This window comes from Pristiophorus japonicus, chromosome 13 (genome assembly GCF_044704955.1).
Source record: "Pristiophorus japonicus isolate sPriJap1 chromosome 13, sPriJap1.hap1, whole genome shotgun sequence".
NCBI lineage: Eukaryota > Metazoa > Chordata > Chondrichthyes > Pristiophoridae > Pristiophorus > Pristiophorus japonicus.
This window is the reverse complement of record NC_091989.1, coordinates 120,041,297-120,058,844: the sequence shown is the minus strand read 5'-3', so window position 1 is coordinate 120,058,844 and position 17,548 is coordinate 120,041,297. Positions and strand designations below refer to the sequence as shown.

General features: G+C 45.5%; 1 protein-coding gene across 5 annotated transcripts in view; it reads left to right on the top strand.

Moving 5' to 3' along the window:
- tsnaxip1 (translin-associated factor X interacting protein 1) overlaps nucleotides 1-17,548 on the top strand; it is a 137,666-nt gene that overhangs the window by 9,976 nt on the left and 110,142 nt on the right. Inside the window, exon 1 of one of the 5 annotated variants that reach the window (XM_070897953.1) lies at nucleotides 14,292-14,364. The exons of the other annotated variants lie outside the window; for them this stretch is intronic. The gene's annotated coding sequence lies outside the window, so the exon portion shown is untranslated. Of the gene's footprint in view, nucleotides 1-14,291; nucleotides 14,365-17,548 lie in introns of those variants that run through there. 5 annotated transcript variants of the gene reach the window in all.

Sequence of the window (17,548 nt, the reverse complement as noted above, 5' to 3'; positions counted from 1 at the left end):
TAGATCATAAAGCAGGGCATGCAGCGAGTGACGGAGGCCCCTTGCAGACCCGTCTGTCTCGCGTGCTGCTTGCATATCAGATGAGGCCCCATTCACTCACACGGGTTCCGCCCGCTGAACTCCTCATGAAGAGGACCCTCAAAACAAGGTTGTCCCTCGTGCACCCAGTTTTAAGTGAGATTGTCAAAAACCGGCATCTTAAGCAACGTACATTTCATGACCGCAACTCTAACGCGTTGCATCAATGTCAATGACCCTGTTTTCATGCTGAACTTTGGTACGGGCCCCAAGTGGCTCATCGGCACTGTCGTAGCTAAAGAGGGGAGTAGGGTATTCGTGGTGAGACTCACTAATGGCCAAACCTGCAGGAAGCACATCGATCAAACCAAATTGAGCTTCACCTAAAATCCAGAATGACTGGATGACTACAGTGACATCAACTTCCAACCACAAGCAACAGAACCAGCGGTTCACCAAGAGACAGAACCGTCGCACCGGACAGTCCGACCAGAGCCCCAGCACCGCAAGGCAGCGACACTCTGGTCAGGCCGCCCACACCCAGCATCAACTCAGATGCTCAACCAGAGAGCGCGGACCCCCAGTCAGGCTTGACCTGTAAATCGCATCTAAGACTTGTGGGGGAAGTGTTGTGATGTATTTGCAGCCATGCTTTGTACCAGGTAATTACATGTAATAGCCAACAGATGGGGAAAGCCCGGGAGGCACCTCGTGCTGCCTCCCTATCTAAAGCAGTGCTCACTTTTGGAGTTTACATTAAATCTAAAGGTCACAAGGTGATCAGCTCCAGCATGGGCTATGTGTGATTTATTATAGTGATAAGCATACATATCACTTTCGATGTTTAGCATGTAGTTTTGTGTGGCAGCTTCCGCGGGGGGCACCTCATTTTTAGGTATGCTTAGTACTGCTCCTGGCATGCTCTTCTGCACTCTTCATTGAACCAGGGTTGGTCCACTGGCTTGATGGTAATGATAGAGTGTGGGATTTGCTGGGCCATGAGGTTACAGATTGTGGTGAAATACAATTCTGTTGCTGCTGATCCACAGCGCCTCATGGATACCTGGTTTTGAGCTACTAGATCTGTTCTAAATCTATCCCATTTAGCACAGTGGTGGTGCCACACAACATGATGGAGGGTGTCCTCAGTATAAAGACGGGACTTCATTTCCACAAGGACTGTGCGGTGGTCACTGCTACTAATGCTGTCATGGACAGATGCATCTGTGATGGATAGATTGGCGAAGATGAGATCAAGTATATTTTTCCCTTGTGTTGGTTCTCTCACTACCTATGGTAAATAAGGTTGGTGAGCTGCAGGTGCAAATAGACACATGGGAATATGATGTTATGGCGATAACGGAGACCTGGCTCAAAAAAGGGTAGGATTGGGTACTAAATATTCCTGGATTTAAGGTGTTCAGGAAAGATAAGGAAAGAAATAAAGGAGGTGGGGTGGCAATATTGATTAAGGAGAATATTGCAGTGCTGGAGAGAGAGGATGTAATGGAGGGGTCAAATACAGAATCTTTTTGGTTAGAGTTGAGAAACAATAGAGGTGCCATTACACTACGAGGTGTTATTCTATAGGCTGCCAACTAGCGAGAAGGATATAGAGGAGAAAATTTGCAGGGAAATTACAGAGAGGTGCAAGAACTATAGAGTAGTGATAATGGGGGACTTCAACTATCCTAATATAGACTGGGATCGTAATCGTGTAAAGGGCAGAGAGGGATGTGAATTTCTGAAGTCTGTTCAGGAGAATTTTCTTAATCAATATATTTCTAGCCCAACAAGGAAGAAGGCATTGCTGGATCTGGTTCTGGGGAATGAGGAGGGTCAAGTAGGGCAAGTGTCAGTAGGGGAACTTTTAGGGAACAGTGATCACAATATCATAAGGTTTAGATTAACTATGGAAAAGGACAGGGAGCAATCTAGAGTAAAAATACTTAATTGGAGGAAGGCCAATTTCAGTGGGTTGAGAATGGATCTGGCCCGGTTACATTGGAATCTAAGTTGAGCAGGCAAAATTGTAATCGAACAATGGGGTGTCTTTAAAGAGGAAATGGTTCAGGTACAGTCGAGGTACATTCCCATGAGGGGGAAAGGTAGGGCAACCAAAGCCAGAGCTCCCTGGCTGATGAAAGAGATATAGAATAAGATGAAGCAGAACAAGGGGGCGAATGACAGATGTCAGGTTGAGAATACGTGAGAACCAGGCTGAATATAGAAAGTTCAGAGGGGAAGTGAAAAAGGGAGTAAGAGGAACAAAGAGAGAGTATGGCAATAGATTGGCAGCTAACATAAAAAGGAATCTAAAAGTCTTCTCTAGGCATATAAATAGTAAACGGGTAGTAAGAGGAGGGGTGGGGCTGATTTGGGACCAAAATGGTGACCTACGCATGGAGGCAAAGGGCATGGATGAGGTACTAAATGGGTACTTTGCATCTGTCTTTACCAAGGAAGAAGATGCTGTCAAAGTCATAGTGAAAGAGGAGATAGTTACGATAATGGAGGGGATAAAAATTGATAGAGGAGGTACTGGAAAGGCTGGCTGTACTTAAAGTCGATAAGTCACCAGAGCTGGAGAAGTGCAAATGTTACACCCTTGTTCAAAAAAGGGTGTAAGGATAAACCCAGCAACTACTGGGGAGAGATTACAAAATGCTGAGGTACAGCGGGATCTGGGGGTCCTTGTACATGAAACACAAAAAGTTAGCATGCAGGTATAGCAAGTAATAAGGAAGGCAAATTGAATGTTGGCCTTTATTGCAAGGGGGATGGACTATATAAGTAGGGAAGTCCTGCTACAACTGTACAGGGCATTGGTGAGACCACACCTGGAGTACTGTGTACAGTTTTGGTCTCCTTATTTACGGAGGGATATATTTGCATTGGAGGCAGTTCATAGAAACATAGAAAATAGGTGCAGGAGCAGGCCATTCAGCCCTTCTAGCCTGCACCGCCATTCAATGAGTTCAGAGAAGGTTGGTTCCTGAGATGAAGGGGTTGTCTTCTGAAGAAAGGTTGAGTAGGTTGGGCCTATACTCTTTGAAGTTTAGAAGATTGAGAGGGGATCGTATTGAAACATATAAGATTCTAAAGGGGCTTGACAGGGTAGATGCAGAGGATATTTCCCCTCGTGGGGGAATCTAGAACTAGGGGGCATAATTTCAGAATAAGGGTCGCCCATTTAAAACAGAAATGAGGAGGAATTTCTTCTCTGAGGGTTGTGAATCTTGGGAATTCGCTTCCCAAGTGAGCTGTGGAGGCTGGGTCATTGAATATATTTAAGGTGGAGATAGACAGATTTTTGAATGATAAGGGAATAAAGGGTTATGGGGAGTGGGCAGGGAAGTGGATCTGAATCCATGGTCAGATCAGCCGTGATCTTATTGAATGGTGGAGCAGGCTTGAGGAGCCAAATGGCCTACTCCTGCTCTTATTTCTTATGTTCTTATGTACAGGCCAGTCAGTTTGACCTTGGTAGTGGGGAAGCTTTTAGAAACGATAATCTGGGACAAAATTAGCAGTCCCTTGGACAATTGTGGATTAATTAAGGAAAGCCAGCAAGGATTTGTAAAAGGCAAATTATGTTTAACTAACTTGATTAAGTTTTTTGATGAGGTAATGGAGAGGGTTGATGTGTACAAGTGTCACAAAATGGGCTTGACAGCAAGGTTGAAGCCCATGGAATAAAAGGGACAGTGACAGTATGAATACGAAATTGGCTAATTGACAGGAAACAGAGAGTAGTGGTGAACGGTTGTTTAGTGAACTGGAGGAAGGTACACAGTGGGGTTCCCCAGGGGACAGTACTAGAACCACTGCTTTTCTTGATATATATTAATGACTTAGACTTAGCTGTACAGAGCACAATTTCAAAATTTGCAGATGACGCAAAACTTGGAAGTATAGTGAACAGTGAGGAGGATAGTGATAGCCTTAAAGAGGACATAGGTAGGCTGGTAGAATGGGTGGACGTGTGGCAGATGAAATTTAAAATGGCAGAAAAGTGCGAAGTGATAGATTTTGGTAGGAAGAACGAGCAAAGCGTACACTTCTAAAGGGGGTGCATGAACAGAGAGACCTGGGCACAAATTAATATGTCCTTGCTATAAAGTACAAATGCACACGAGGCCTATACTGGAGAGAAGGTCACTCTGTGACCAGCAACCTTTATTCCAGCACTGAAGTGCAAAAGATGGGTGGAGCTTCCCCTTTTACACCTGAAAGTCCAGGTTAGGAGTGTCTCCCACAAGTTCACCACCTAGTGGTCAGTGTTCGCACGGTGTACAACTTGGGTCAGTTTATACATGGATTACAATGACAGTTGAATACATGACATCACCTCCCCCCCCTCCCCCCCCAAACTCTTATTGGGATCACAGGTTAAGTCTCTCTGGTGCTTTACGCTCCCTTGTAGAGCGCCTGAGTTGGGGCTCCGGTCGTTGGGTGCTGGCCTGAGTGTCTGCTGTTTGCAGTGCATCAGGCCTGTCCGGACTGCCCACAGTGACTGGGCTCTCCTCCACTTGGTCACCTGTGGTGGAGTGAACTCTACATCGTGTTCTTCCTCTGCTTCTTCTATGGGGTTGCTGAACCTCCTTTTTGTTTGATCCACGTGTTTGCGGCAGATTTGTCCAGTGGTAAGTTTAACAACCAGAATCCTATTCCCCTCTTTTATAATCACAGTGCCTGCAAGCCATTTGGGCCCTGCAGCGTAGTTGAGGACAAAGACAGGGTCATTGACATCAATACATCGCGCCCTCGCATTCCCATCATGGTAGTCACATTGTGACTAGCGCCTGCTCTCAACAATTTCTTTCATGGTGGGGTGTATAAGGGATAACCTGGTTTTGAGCATCCTTTTCATTAGCAGCTCTGCGGGTGGAACCCCTGTGAGTGAGTGTGGTCGGGATCTATTGGCCAACAGGAGGCGTCATAAGCAGCTTTGTAGGCAACCCCCTTGGATTCTGAGCATTCCCTGTTTGATTATCTGCACTGCTCGTTCCGCCTGGCTGTTTGAGGCTGGCTTGAATGGTGCCGTTCTGACATGGTTGATATCATTTCCTGCCATGAAGCCCTGGAATTCAATGCTTGTAAAGCACAGGCCATTGTCACTGACCAAGACGTCCGGTAGACCATGGGCGGCGAACATTGCCCGTAGACTTTCTACCGTGGCAGAGGATGTGCTTGAATTGAGAATGTCACACTCGATCCATTTGGAGTAGGCGTCTACTACAACCAAAAACATTTTTCCCATGAAAGGACCTGCGTAGTCCACATGGATGCGTGACCATGGCTTGGTGGGCCAGGACCAGGGACTAAGGGGGGCTTCCCTGGGTGTATTGCCCAGCTGGGCACACGTGTTGCACCTGCGAACACAAAGTTCCAGGTCTGCATCTATCCCTGGCCACCAAACGTGTGACCTGGCAATTGCCTTCATCATGACAATGCCCGGGTGCTTATTGTGGAGTTCTCAGATGAACGCCTCTCTGCCCATCTGAGGCATGACTACTCGGTTTCCCCATAGTAGGCAATCGGCCTGAATCGAGAGTTCATCCTTGCACCTGTGAAATGGTTTAAATTCCTCAGGGCGTGCCCCGTACATGGCTGCCCAGTCCCCATTCAAGACACATTTCTTGACTAAAGACAGTAGCGGGTCTCTATTTGTCCAGACTTTGATCTGACGGGCTGTCACAGGTGAGCCATCGCTTTTGAAAACTTCAACAACCATGACCATCTCAGCAGCATGCTCGGTTGCCTCCTCGGTGGTGGCTAGTGGGAGCCTGCTGAGTGCATCGGCACAGTTTTCAGTGCCCGGTCTGTGCCAAATTGTATAGTTATAGGCGGCTAACGTGAGTGCCCACCTCTGTATGCGGGCCGTCACATTTGCATTTATGGCCTTGTTGTCAGCCAAAAGGGACGTTAGGGGTTTGTGATCTGTCTCCAGCTCAAATTTCCTGCCAAACAGGCACTGGTGCATTTTTTTTTACAGCATATACACATGCAAGCACTTCCTTTTCTACCATCCCGTAGCTCCTTTCTGCCTGGGACAGACTTCTGGAGGCATAAGCTACCGGCTGTAACTGACCCTTGGCATTAACGTGCTGCAACACACACCCGACCCCATAGGACGACGCATCGCACGTTAAAACAAGTTTCTTACATGGGTCATATAGCGTTAACAGATTGTTGGAGCATAACAAATTGCGTGCTCTATCAAAAGCCCTTTCCTGGCTATACCCCAGACCCATTCACAACCTTTGCGTAGGAGCACATGTAGTGGCTCTAACAGCGTGTTTAATTTGGGAAGAAAGTGACCAAAATAGTTCAGGAGCCCCAGGAACGAACGCAGCTCTGTCATGTTACGGGGTCTGGGTGCTCTCTGGATCACTTCCGTTTTGGACGCAGTAGGACTGATCCCGTCTGCTGCTACCCTCATCCCCAGGAATTCTACCTCTGGAGCTAGGAAGATGCACTTCGCCTTTTTCAGTCGCAGACCTACCCGGTCCAGTCTGCGTAGAACCTCCTCCAGGTTGTGGAGTTGTTCTTCAGTATTGCAACCTGTGATGAGGATGTCGTTTTGAAAAACCACCGTCCTTGGAATCGGCTTGAGGAGGCTTTCCATATTTCATTGAAAGATGGCGGCGGACGAGCGAATCTCTAACGGACATCTGTTGTACTCAAACAAACCCTTGTGTGTCGTGATGGTGGTCAGCTTCTTCGACTCACTCGCCAGCTCCTAGGTCATGTAAGCTGAGGTCAGGTCCAATTTTGAAAAAAGTTTGCCACCGGATAGCGTCGCAAAGAGGTCCTTCGCTCTCGGTAGCGGGTACTGGTCTTGGAGTGACACCCGATTGATGGCGGCCTTGTAATCACCACATATCCTGACCGACACCCATCCGCCTTGAGCACCGGCACAATCGGGCTCGCCCGGTCACTGGATTCGACTGGCGAGATGATGCCTTCCCTCAGCAGGTGGTCCAATTCGCCTTCTATCTTTTCCCGCATCACGTACGGCACCACTCTGGCCTTGTGGTGTACTGGCCTGGCATTCGGGTTTATGTGAATCACTACCTTGGTCCCCATGAAAGTGCCAATGCCAGGTTGAAATAGTGAGTCAAATTTGTCCAGGACCTGTGAGCATGATATTCACTCCACAGAAGAAATTGCATTGACATCGCCGCATTTCCAGTTCATGACAGCAAGCCAACTCCTCCCCAGCAGTGCGGGACCATCCCCTGGGACAATCCAGAGTGGCAACCTGTTCTCTGAATCTTTGTGGATCACGACTACCATGGCGCTGTTAGCACCGGAATTATCTCCTTTTTGTATGTCCGTAGCTGTGCGTCAATGGGCAATAATTTTGGCCTCTTGGCCTTGGACGCCCACAACTTGTCAAACTGTTTGATACTCATTAGGGACTGGCTGGCCCCCGTGTCAAGCTCCATTGATACTGGGATGCCATTGAGGAGCACTTTCATCATAATTGGTGGCATCCTGGTGTATGAACTGTATATGTGCTCCACATGAACTCGCTGAACTTCAGCTTCCAGCGATTTCCCCCAGTATCCATTTGGCCTCGTAGGGCTTACATCGGGCCCATCCTCCTCGTACACAACCTGGCTGCAGGCTTCCTGCGCATACGCCCCAAGTGACCACTGACGTTGCAATTTCTACAGGTATATTGCTGATACCTGCAAGCTCTGGCTGTGTGTTTGCCTCCACACCTCCAACATGTTGGAAACAAAAGATCCATTACCAGTCGATCGTCTCTGACTGTCTCTGTAACTGTCCTTAAATGCACCATTGACTGGTGTTGATGGCCCCATTACTGGCCGCATTGTCCCTTGCGATGGCATGAATCGCCGTTCAGCTAGCCATTGTCTCTGTTGAATTCCCCCTTTGGATTCGACTACAAACTCGGGCTTGTCCGATTGCCCCTGTCTGCCTGGAGAACTATGTGCCGCGTCAACAATGTTGACCCCCTGTCCATTTGCTGCATTTAAACCAATATTTTTGTCAAACATCATTCTGGTCTCTTCCTCCCCTGAGATAAATGTCTGGGCAATGAAAGCCCAGGGTCCAGGGTCAAGTCTTTGGTCTCGATCAGTTTCCTGAAAACCCTAGCGTGCCCGATGCCCTCAATAAAAAAGTCTCGCAGCATCTCCGCTCTGCATGCATCTGGGAACTTACATAGGCTCGCCAGTCGCTGGAGGTCTGCCACGAAGTCTGGAACGCTTTGCCCTTTTCGTCACCGGTGCGTGTAAAACTGGTGTCTCGCCATGTGCATGCTGCTCGCTGGTTTAAAGTGTTCCCCGATCAACTTACTGAGCTCTTCAAAAGTCTTGTCCGCCGGCTTCTCTGGCGCCAGAAGGTCCTTCATCAGGGAGTACGTCCTGGATCCATAAACCGTCAGGAGATGAGCCCTGCGTTTGTCGGCCGAATCCTGTCCCAGCCATTCCTTAGTGACAAAACTTTGCTGTAGTCTCTCAATAACATTGTCCCAATCATCACCAACACAGTACCTCTCGTCTGTGCTGCTAGTGGCCATGCTCGCGTGGTTTAAATCCCAGTTTCTCGTTGCCAATAATATGTCCTTACTATATAGTACAAATGCACACGAGGCCCATACTAGAGAGAAGGTCACTCTGTGACCAGCAACCTTTATTCCAGCACTGAACTGATGAAGGTGGGTGGAGCTTCCCCTTTTATACCTGAGAGTCCAGGTTAGGAGTGTCTCCCACAAGTTCACCACCTAATGGTCAGTGTTCTCACGGTGTACAACTTAGGTCAATTTATACATGGATTACAATGACAGTTGAATACATGACACAAATTATTGAAGGTGGTAGGGCAGATTGAAAAAGCGGTTAAAAAAGCATATGGGATCCTGGGCTTCATAAATAGACAAATAGAATACAACAAGGCAGTTATGATGAACCTTTCTAAAACACTGGTTCAGCCTCAGCTGGAGTATTGTGTCCAATTCAGGGCACTGCACTTTAGGAAGGATGTGAAGGCCTTAGAGGATGCAGAAAAGATTTACAAGAATGATTCCAGGGATGAGGACTTCAGTTACATGGATAGACTGGTGCAGCTGGGTTGTCTCCTTAAAGCAGCGAAGGTTGAGAGAAGATTTGATAGCGGAGTTCAAAATCATGAGGGGTCCAGACAGAGTACATGGAGAGAAATTTTTCCCATTGGCGGAAAGGACGAGAACCAAAGGACACAGATTTAAGGTGATAGGCAGAAGAGCCAAAGGCGACATGAGGAAAAACTTTTTTACGCAGCGAGTGGTTAGGATCTGGAATGCACTGTCTAAAAGGGTGGTGGAGGCAGATCCAATCATGGCTTTCAAAAGGGAATTAGATAAGTACCTGAAGAAAAAAACATTTGCAAGGCTACGGAAAAAGGGCGGGGGAGAGGGACCACTGAAGTGCTCTTGCAGAGAGCTGTAACCATTCTATAATTCTATGATTCTACCTGCCGCAGGCCCAGTCTGGCAGCTATGTGCTTCAGGACTCGGCCAATTCGGTCCATAGTGGTGCTACCGAGCCACTCTCGGTGATGGACATTGAAGTCCCCCACCCAGCAGGGTACATTCTGTGCCCTTGCTAGCCTCAGTGCTTCTTCTAAGTAGTGTTCAACATGGAGGAGTACTGATTCACCAGTTGAGGGAGGACAATAGGTGGTAATCAGCAGGAGGTTTTCTTGCCCATGCTTGACCTGAAGCCATGAGACTTCATGGGGTCCTGAGTCAATGTTGAGGACTCTCAGAGTCACTGCCTCCTGACTGTTTACCACTGTGCTACCACCTCTGGTGGATCTGTCCTGCAGTGGGACAGAACATACCCACGGATGGTGGTGGAAGAGTCTGGGACATTGGCTGAAAGGTATGATTCTATGAGTATGACTATGTCAGGCTGCTGAAACCCTCAACCATGCCTTTGTCATTTCCAGACTCAATTATTCCAATGCTCTGCTAGTCGGCCTCCGTAAATAACAGCTCATCCAAATCTCTGCTATTTGTACCAAGTCACGCTTACCCATCACCCCCGTGCTCAATAATGTTCATTGGCTCCTGGCCCCCTCCTCAAAGTTAAAACTCTGATCCTCATGTTTAAATACCTCCATGGCCTAAGCCCTCCCTATTTCTATAATCTACTCCAGTCCTTCAACCATCTGAGAACTCTGCATTCCTCCAACTTTGGCCTCCTGCATCCCACATTCTGTTTGCCCCACTATTGGCAGCTCTGCCTTCTAGAAAGAAAGAAAGACTTGCATTTCTATAGTGCCTTTCACAACCACCAGACATCTCAATGCGCTTTATAGCCAATGAAAATACTTTTGAAGTGCAGTCGCTGTTGTAACGTGGAAAACATGGCAACCAACTTGCGCACAGCAAACTTCCACAAACAGCAATGTGATAATGACCAGATAATCTGTTTTTGTTATGTTTATTGAGGGATAAATATTGGCCAGGACACTGGGGATAACGCCCCTGCTCTTCGAAATCATGCCATGGGATCTTTTACATTCACCTGGGAGGGCAGACAGGGCCTTGGTTTAACGTCTCATCCAAAGGACGGCACCTCAGTGCAATGCAGCACTCCCTCAGCAATGCACTGGAGTGTCAGCCCAGATTTATGTGCTCAAGTTCTAGGAGTAGGACTTAACCCACAACCTTCTGACTCAGAGCCGAATGTGTTACCCACTGAGTCGCAGCTGGCACTTAGGTTCTAGGTCTGAACCTCTCTGTCTCCATTTCCCTTTCCTCCTTTCAGACTCTCCCTAAAACCCACCACTTTGACCAAACTTTTATTTGGCCCTCCTGACATCTTTCATCAGTTTGGCATCATTTTTTTGTCTCTTTATGATTCTGTGAAGTGCCTTGGGGTGTTTTTCTACTTTAAAGGTGCTATATAATTGCAAATTGTTGTTGATTTGTTCAGCATCCTTCTCCTCCATTGCCCAGAACATGTCCCTGTGGAGCTTCTCCTCTTTCTCCCCCCCCCCCTCCCCCCCCCCCCCCCAAAGACCTCAGCAGGCTCAACCCTCCATGGAATCTATCTCCTGTGCCTTGATTCCTGCAGTCCAAATCCTGACCACACAACTTCTATTCCTTGGCCCAATTCTCGCTGATAGTGTCAACGTAAGAATTTATAATGGAAATATAAAAATCAGGAGAGAACATGTTAATACGGATTCTTTTCCCTCAATCTGTTTCAGCGAATACACTGACGCGAACACCTCTTGCCTTTTCTGTAAAAGACCTTTATTGAAGATTCTCCGGCCGGGACTTGTCAAGACAAAGGAACACTCTCAATCAGAGCCTGTTTACCTTCCCCCGGACAAGTCCCTTTTCAGCGTGAAAAGCACAGTAAATATACATTTTCAAAACAGAACACATTTGATTAGCACTTGGTCTATCCAATCCCTTTCTGCCTCCCTCTCCCCACCCCCGCCCCCCCCCCGAGTACGTCCAATGGCAGGCAAGAAAGTCTCCCAATTAGGGCTGGTGTCAGGTAGGTTAGTTATAGCTTTGCTACACTGTCTTCCCTTATCAGTAAAGAACCCAATTAGTTTCTCTTCCTCCTTATTAATAGAAGCTATTACTTTTCCCTTCCTATCTAGGATTGCTTTCTTTCTTTGTGCTACCTTGGGCTTTCTCATGACCCATGTCTAACCTCAACTGAACTCTTGGTAACCCCTTTTTTTTCTGTTGATTCTGCAGTTGTCTGCGTCTTGACCATTTCTTTAGCTATTTTCCCATGATTCCCTATCTCCATCCTTTTGTCATCTTCTCTAGCCATCTACCACCCTCGCAACCCTTTTACACATTCTCATTCCCCCCTTTTATCATTCCATGATAACCCTGGTGCTTATTCCAGGAGTATCGCGTTCAGCCGTGCGCATTCTCTTTCCTGATCCTCCTTGTTGTCTGTGAGTCCGCCTCGAGCCTCTTCGCAAGGTCTTATCAATGTCTGTTTAGGTTCTCACATCGTATCCTGTCGGAATATTATTGAATTGATAGCTTCTGAAGCCTTGGTACAAGGCCGAAGAGAAGCCTTTTACCTCCTTATGGGCCAGTGCACTTTAACCCTTGTCCCACTGGTACCCCTAATGCCAAATTTTTATCTTGCATTTCCCCCCTTTTGGCCCTTGGCTATACGCCAAGCTGGCCATATTTCCCAATAACTATCTCCCTGTAGGCAAGTTCCAGATAGGTTCGTTCACCTGGGTGGCCATCTCCCAAGCTTCGGGACCTCCTGAAACCTTCCCACAGAGTTATATAAGGTAAGTCCTTCCTGTAGGACTGCTTAAATTTTCATCCCTTATGGCCTTAATCATAGTGCGTGTCCTGACTTATCGTTTGGCCTGTTTAATTCGTGCACATGTTAATCCCATCATGACCATCAGAACCAGACCCTGTATTACTACATGTGATATTATTCTTATCCATGGGTGAATTTGAATATTAAGTCCAATGTCCTACAGCTTTGAGTACCAGGGATGATCAGCCAGCATTGCGTTAGTGTCTCTTTGTAAGTTGTCTATTTCTTCCATCAGCCGGACATACTGTCGTCTTTGATTCTGGATTCCTTGCACCAAACGTAATTGTTCCTCATTTAGTTTCGGTATCTGTTTGCCTTGCGGTTCCCATACCGCCTCATCGTACCCTTCTCGGAGAGTATTTGTGATTGTTCCGTCGGTGATTTCCGTTGTCTCGGGATGTATATGATATCCGTCTATGTCTATTTCTCCCTTGGGTCTGAAGCAGAAGTTAGGAGTAATGAGGACACAGGGGGTGATTCCTCCCTTGGTCTTAATGGTTAAGTTGGCTGCCCCCGTGCTCACGCATCACTCTCCATTCCCTTGCGGGGCAGCGATGGTCTCAAGATCGTGTTCGAGAGGAGTGATACTCAGCATGCATCCGTTTGTTTGGTGGAATCTGCAATCATCATTCATCATTCGTGGCGTACCTCGACATAAAACCACTTGGTTAATTTTATAGCAGTCAGTTATATCAATGCCTTTGGTACTATTGTTAATTTTAATCACCCGTCTGGCAGGCTGATGGCAACGAAACCGAGTTTGGTTTCTCACTTCACCAATATTATCGATCTGATATAAGGGGTCTCCCTTTGTTACTTCATACTGTGGTATGGACAACATAAATCCAATCATATTCACCTGCCCAGTAATACATCTGAATTTTGGCACCCATGCGTGACTATTCCTTCGTACCTCGCATGTGTTATTCATTTTTTTTATCTAGAGTCCAATTGTTAAGTATGGTGTTCGGAATCCAATCTGGTATGTCTCCATTCTGGAGTTGCTCCAAATTATGTTGTACCTCACTTAATATCCAGGCCCCATACCCGGAGCAAACTATCTCAGCCTGTAATCGTTTACTTATATCTTTCCCCATTGCGTGGATCAATTTTATTGTCTTGGCATTTCGGCAATGTATGGGCCACTTGTAACAGTTCCCCTTCCGCCATCTCCCAACTGCGCTTGTAGGGCTTGGTTATCCAAGTCCCTCCCCACTAAACCACTCAAGACTATGCCATTAAGTTGTTAACCCGGTCATATATTGCCTACAGGCCTATGGAATTCATCGTCATAACCCCTGCCGCATAACCCGTGCCTAGTGTTTCCAGTATTCCCCTTTTTGTTCGACCTTGCCCTGTTCCATTTCTGACATTAAATCTCAGGGTAGTGGGTTCCGGGCCTTCGAGGATCCGTTGTGCCAGGTTCTGGTATAGACTTATAGTTTTATTCCCACAGAAGCTAGGAAAAATGATATCCATTAGGTTTAGGATAAGTAGTCGCTGACGCACCCCAAATTATATCCTTTCTTGAGATTCTTTTATTACTCGCCCCCCCCTTTGTTCCGTTCTCTTCCCACCCTTCTGTTTCTTGCGGGGTGGATTTGGCTGCTTGTTTGCAGCTTCGTCCGCCCAGGCATGAGCTTCTAGAACTGAAATTCCATCCAGTTGGATTTCTGCGCCATTCCCCTTTTGGTCCTATGAACTTGCTCCTGTCCTCGGAATATACTGGCGCCCATGGCATCGGCAGCCTGCTGCATTACAACCTTACTTAATACACTATACATAGCCATGAGTTAAAATAAGTTCTGTCCTTGCTCCAGTCCTTGGCTGCTGGGTTGCATATTTCAGCAGTCAAATTAAACAATGCTAGTTCATGTAGTTGTTTCTTTCCTGCGTGTGCTGTATCTCTCATAGTCCATCTGTATTATCCAGTGCCTGTGTGGGCCTCAAGGTCCCCAGTATCCTGAGTCTCCAGAGTCGAAGTAGCCACTGTGGTCCCATCTCGGTGAGTGTTTTATCTGCAAATTTTAAACAGATAGCCTGGTTGTCACCAGGTGTTAGGTTCTGGTCTACTCATCTTTTATCCATGCATGTTGCGGTCACTCTATGAAATCGGAGGTAAAGTTAGGTTGGGTTTGTAGACTACACTTACCCACCGTGGGGTACATTGGCTCTATTGCTATAGGTGATGGTGCTATGGCTGCGCACTGCATTATCCGTCTGGCCCCGTTTTTTAAAAAATCTCTTCCAGCTTATTTATCTTAGCTTTTAACTCTTGAATTTGTTTTGATTGAGTATCTTTCTTTTATTTGTATCAGGCGAGTATTATTACATAGGGTAGTTCTGTTTTTATTTTTATTCTGACTATCGCACCATTTCCTCTGTTAGGTGAGTCTTTTTTTTATTCTATTAAGAAATCCAAATTAATAATGTCCAGTATAAAACAGCTGTCAATGGAAAGGGTTAACTCCTTTACAGGTTTGTAAGAAAGTCTGATGTCATTACGTGACTTCACGTAATCATCTGAAAAATTCTTTTTTTAAGTCTTTGTGCCTTCAAAACTTGCTTAGAAATTAGGAATCCGTTAAAAAAAAAAGCAGAAATCATTGGTAAAGCCATCATAATAAAAGTCTTCTCATCAGGGAAGACGGCATTTTAGAGTAAACTCCAAGGTTTTCTTAACTTCTAATTGCCAAAGATTTTTTTTGATTGATTTAAAACGAGACCACACATTTTTGATAGCTATTTTGTTTACTGAAATCCAATTTTCACACATGCTGTGTACATTCTAACATTTCGTTTTATTTTACGGTCCCATTCACTGGGAAAATCTTGTGTTTTATTTCTCTCTCGGCACAAAATCTAAACATCCGTGCCAGTTCCATTTTCTATAAGAATTTTAAAATTCAGTAAGATTCTCTAATTCCCAGTTTATTTTTTCTGTGCTGAGTTCGCATAGCTTAGATCTTTTCTCCTCGTTATTTTCAAACCCTGCTGCTTGTTTAGACTGTTCGGGACTTTTCTTGATAAACAACGTCCATTTTGGAAATCTTTCAAACTGGAGTGAAACTTTCTCATAATTTAAAATCATTATCACTGTAGAGTGTCTTTTACCTCTTCCAATTTTTTTTCCTTTTCCTAATTAAACCAATATCTTTTTCACAGCAAATATCAGCTAGTATTTAGTAAGTTATGTCCTTTTCCATCTCAGAACACTTTTTTTTCCTTTCAGCACCTATTTAGTACGTTACGTTTTTTTTTAAGATCTCCTTCAAATTAGGTTTTGTATTTTACATAGAGGGCTCGTGTCTCGGTAAATTTGTTAATTTAAAATCATCAGACAATCGAAGACACTTTTTCTTTCAAATTCGTTCAATTTGTTTTCTTTCAAGGTTGCGTCTTTTTTTCCCCGTCTTTTCCATTACTAGAGGGGAGTCTGGCACGTAGGCTGAGAGGGCTGCTTTTCGTTATCTCAATTGTTCCAGTTTCAAGGTCGCTACAATGTCTCTTCTAAACTGCTAAAGTTTGCTGTTTTTAACATTTTTCAAAAGTCCCTTTTACACCTTCGCAGATAGCTTGCCACTCGCCCAGGAGTTTGACCTGATCCCTGAAGGTATTTCTAGATTGTTTCCAAACCTTTTAGTTTTATATCTCCTTTTTTCTTTAAGAGATCAGATTTAATTTAATAATTTTTTTTTTGAATCCACCTCAGTATTTTGCTGTGCCTTCTCTGAATATCTCAAAATCCCAATTCAAACTTTGTAATTTCAATCTTTATTTAAAACTTTTTTTTTGAGCTAGAAGCTTTTTGAAAAGGCATTCTTTATCTCATTCCGAGAATAAATTTATGTCTTTCAACCCAATGTAATCAATCATTGCATGTTTTCTTTCGACAAGTAAGTGAGCGTGTCAAATAAATTCTTTTTTTTTCAACCACCGGGACCATGTATTTTTTATCTTTTACTCAACAAACCTATCCTTTGTGCATTTCCTAGCTCCGTAACTTATCATCCGAATAAATCCACACCTGCGTTTCTAACTTAAAATATCTTAAAACTTCCCACATACAGGACAACACTACAAAGGGTTGAAAAAACTTTCACTCTGTTTGGAGAAGTGGGTGGAGCTAAAATAAGCAAACAGCTGCTTCACTCCTCCAAACAGGCATTTTAAAAAAACATGAAAATTCATTCCGCAGTCAAAAAATCACACAAGTACTCTCATTCAAAAACAGACATTCACAAAACTCTCTCTTCATTCAACAAAGCTTATTAATTACATTTTTTCTTTGGCCGGCTCTATTTTTGGATCCATGATTGCCCAATTTTATCCTTACACAATTCCTTTTATCCTTACACAATTCCTCGCGTCGCCCCGCGATTTAGTTTTGCACAATTTCTCGTGTCGCCCCGCGGTTTAGTTCTACACAATTTCCCTTTACTTCCGCGTCGCCCCACGGTTTTCCTATTCGCGTTGCTGCGCGATTGTCTATTTCCCTATCCTCCACGTCGCCGCGCGGTTCTCCTATTCGTGTCGCCATGCAATTGTCTATTTCCCTATCCCTCCGTGTCGCCGCGCGATTCACGTCGCCGCGCGATTGTCTATTTCCCTATCCCTCCGCGTCGCCGCGCGGTTCGTGTTGCCGTGCGATTATCTATTTCCCTATCCCTCCGCGTCACTGCGCGATTCGCGTCGCTGCGCGATTTAAGTCCAATTTAGACGGACTAAGTGATATACAAAGTCGACATCGTACCTGACTTGGACACTTATTTCCTAAGTTAAAAGGTATTCGCCAGATTGACCTGGATCTCGTTCAGACGCTACCTGAGAACCAGCGAGTGGCCAAACTTTCCTCAGACTTTTGGAACTGAAGGAAACTGAAGTGGTATTTTAAAGGGTACTCACTCCAGTGGCCACTTTCCTCCCGTCTCGTTCAAGGCTAGTTCGGCTCTTAATCGCAAGCTTTCGACAGCCGTCCGTTGAGATCCCACTTCTGACACCAAATGTTAATACGGATTCTTTTCCCTCAATCTGTTTCAGCGAATACACTGACATGAACACCTCTTGCCTTTTCTGTAAAAAACCTTTATTGAAGATTCTCCGGCCGGGACTTGTCAAGACAAGGAACACTCTCAATCAGAGCCTGTTTACCTTCCCCTGGACAAGTCCCTTTTCAGCGTGAAAAGCAC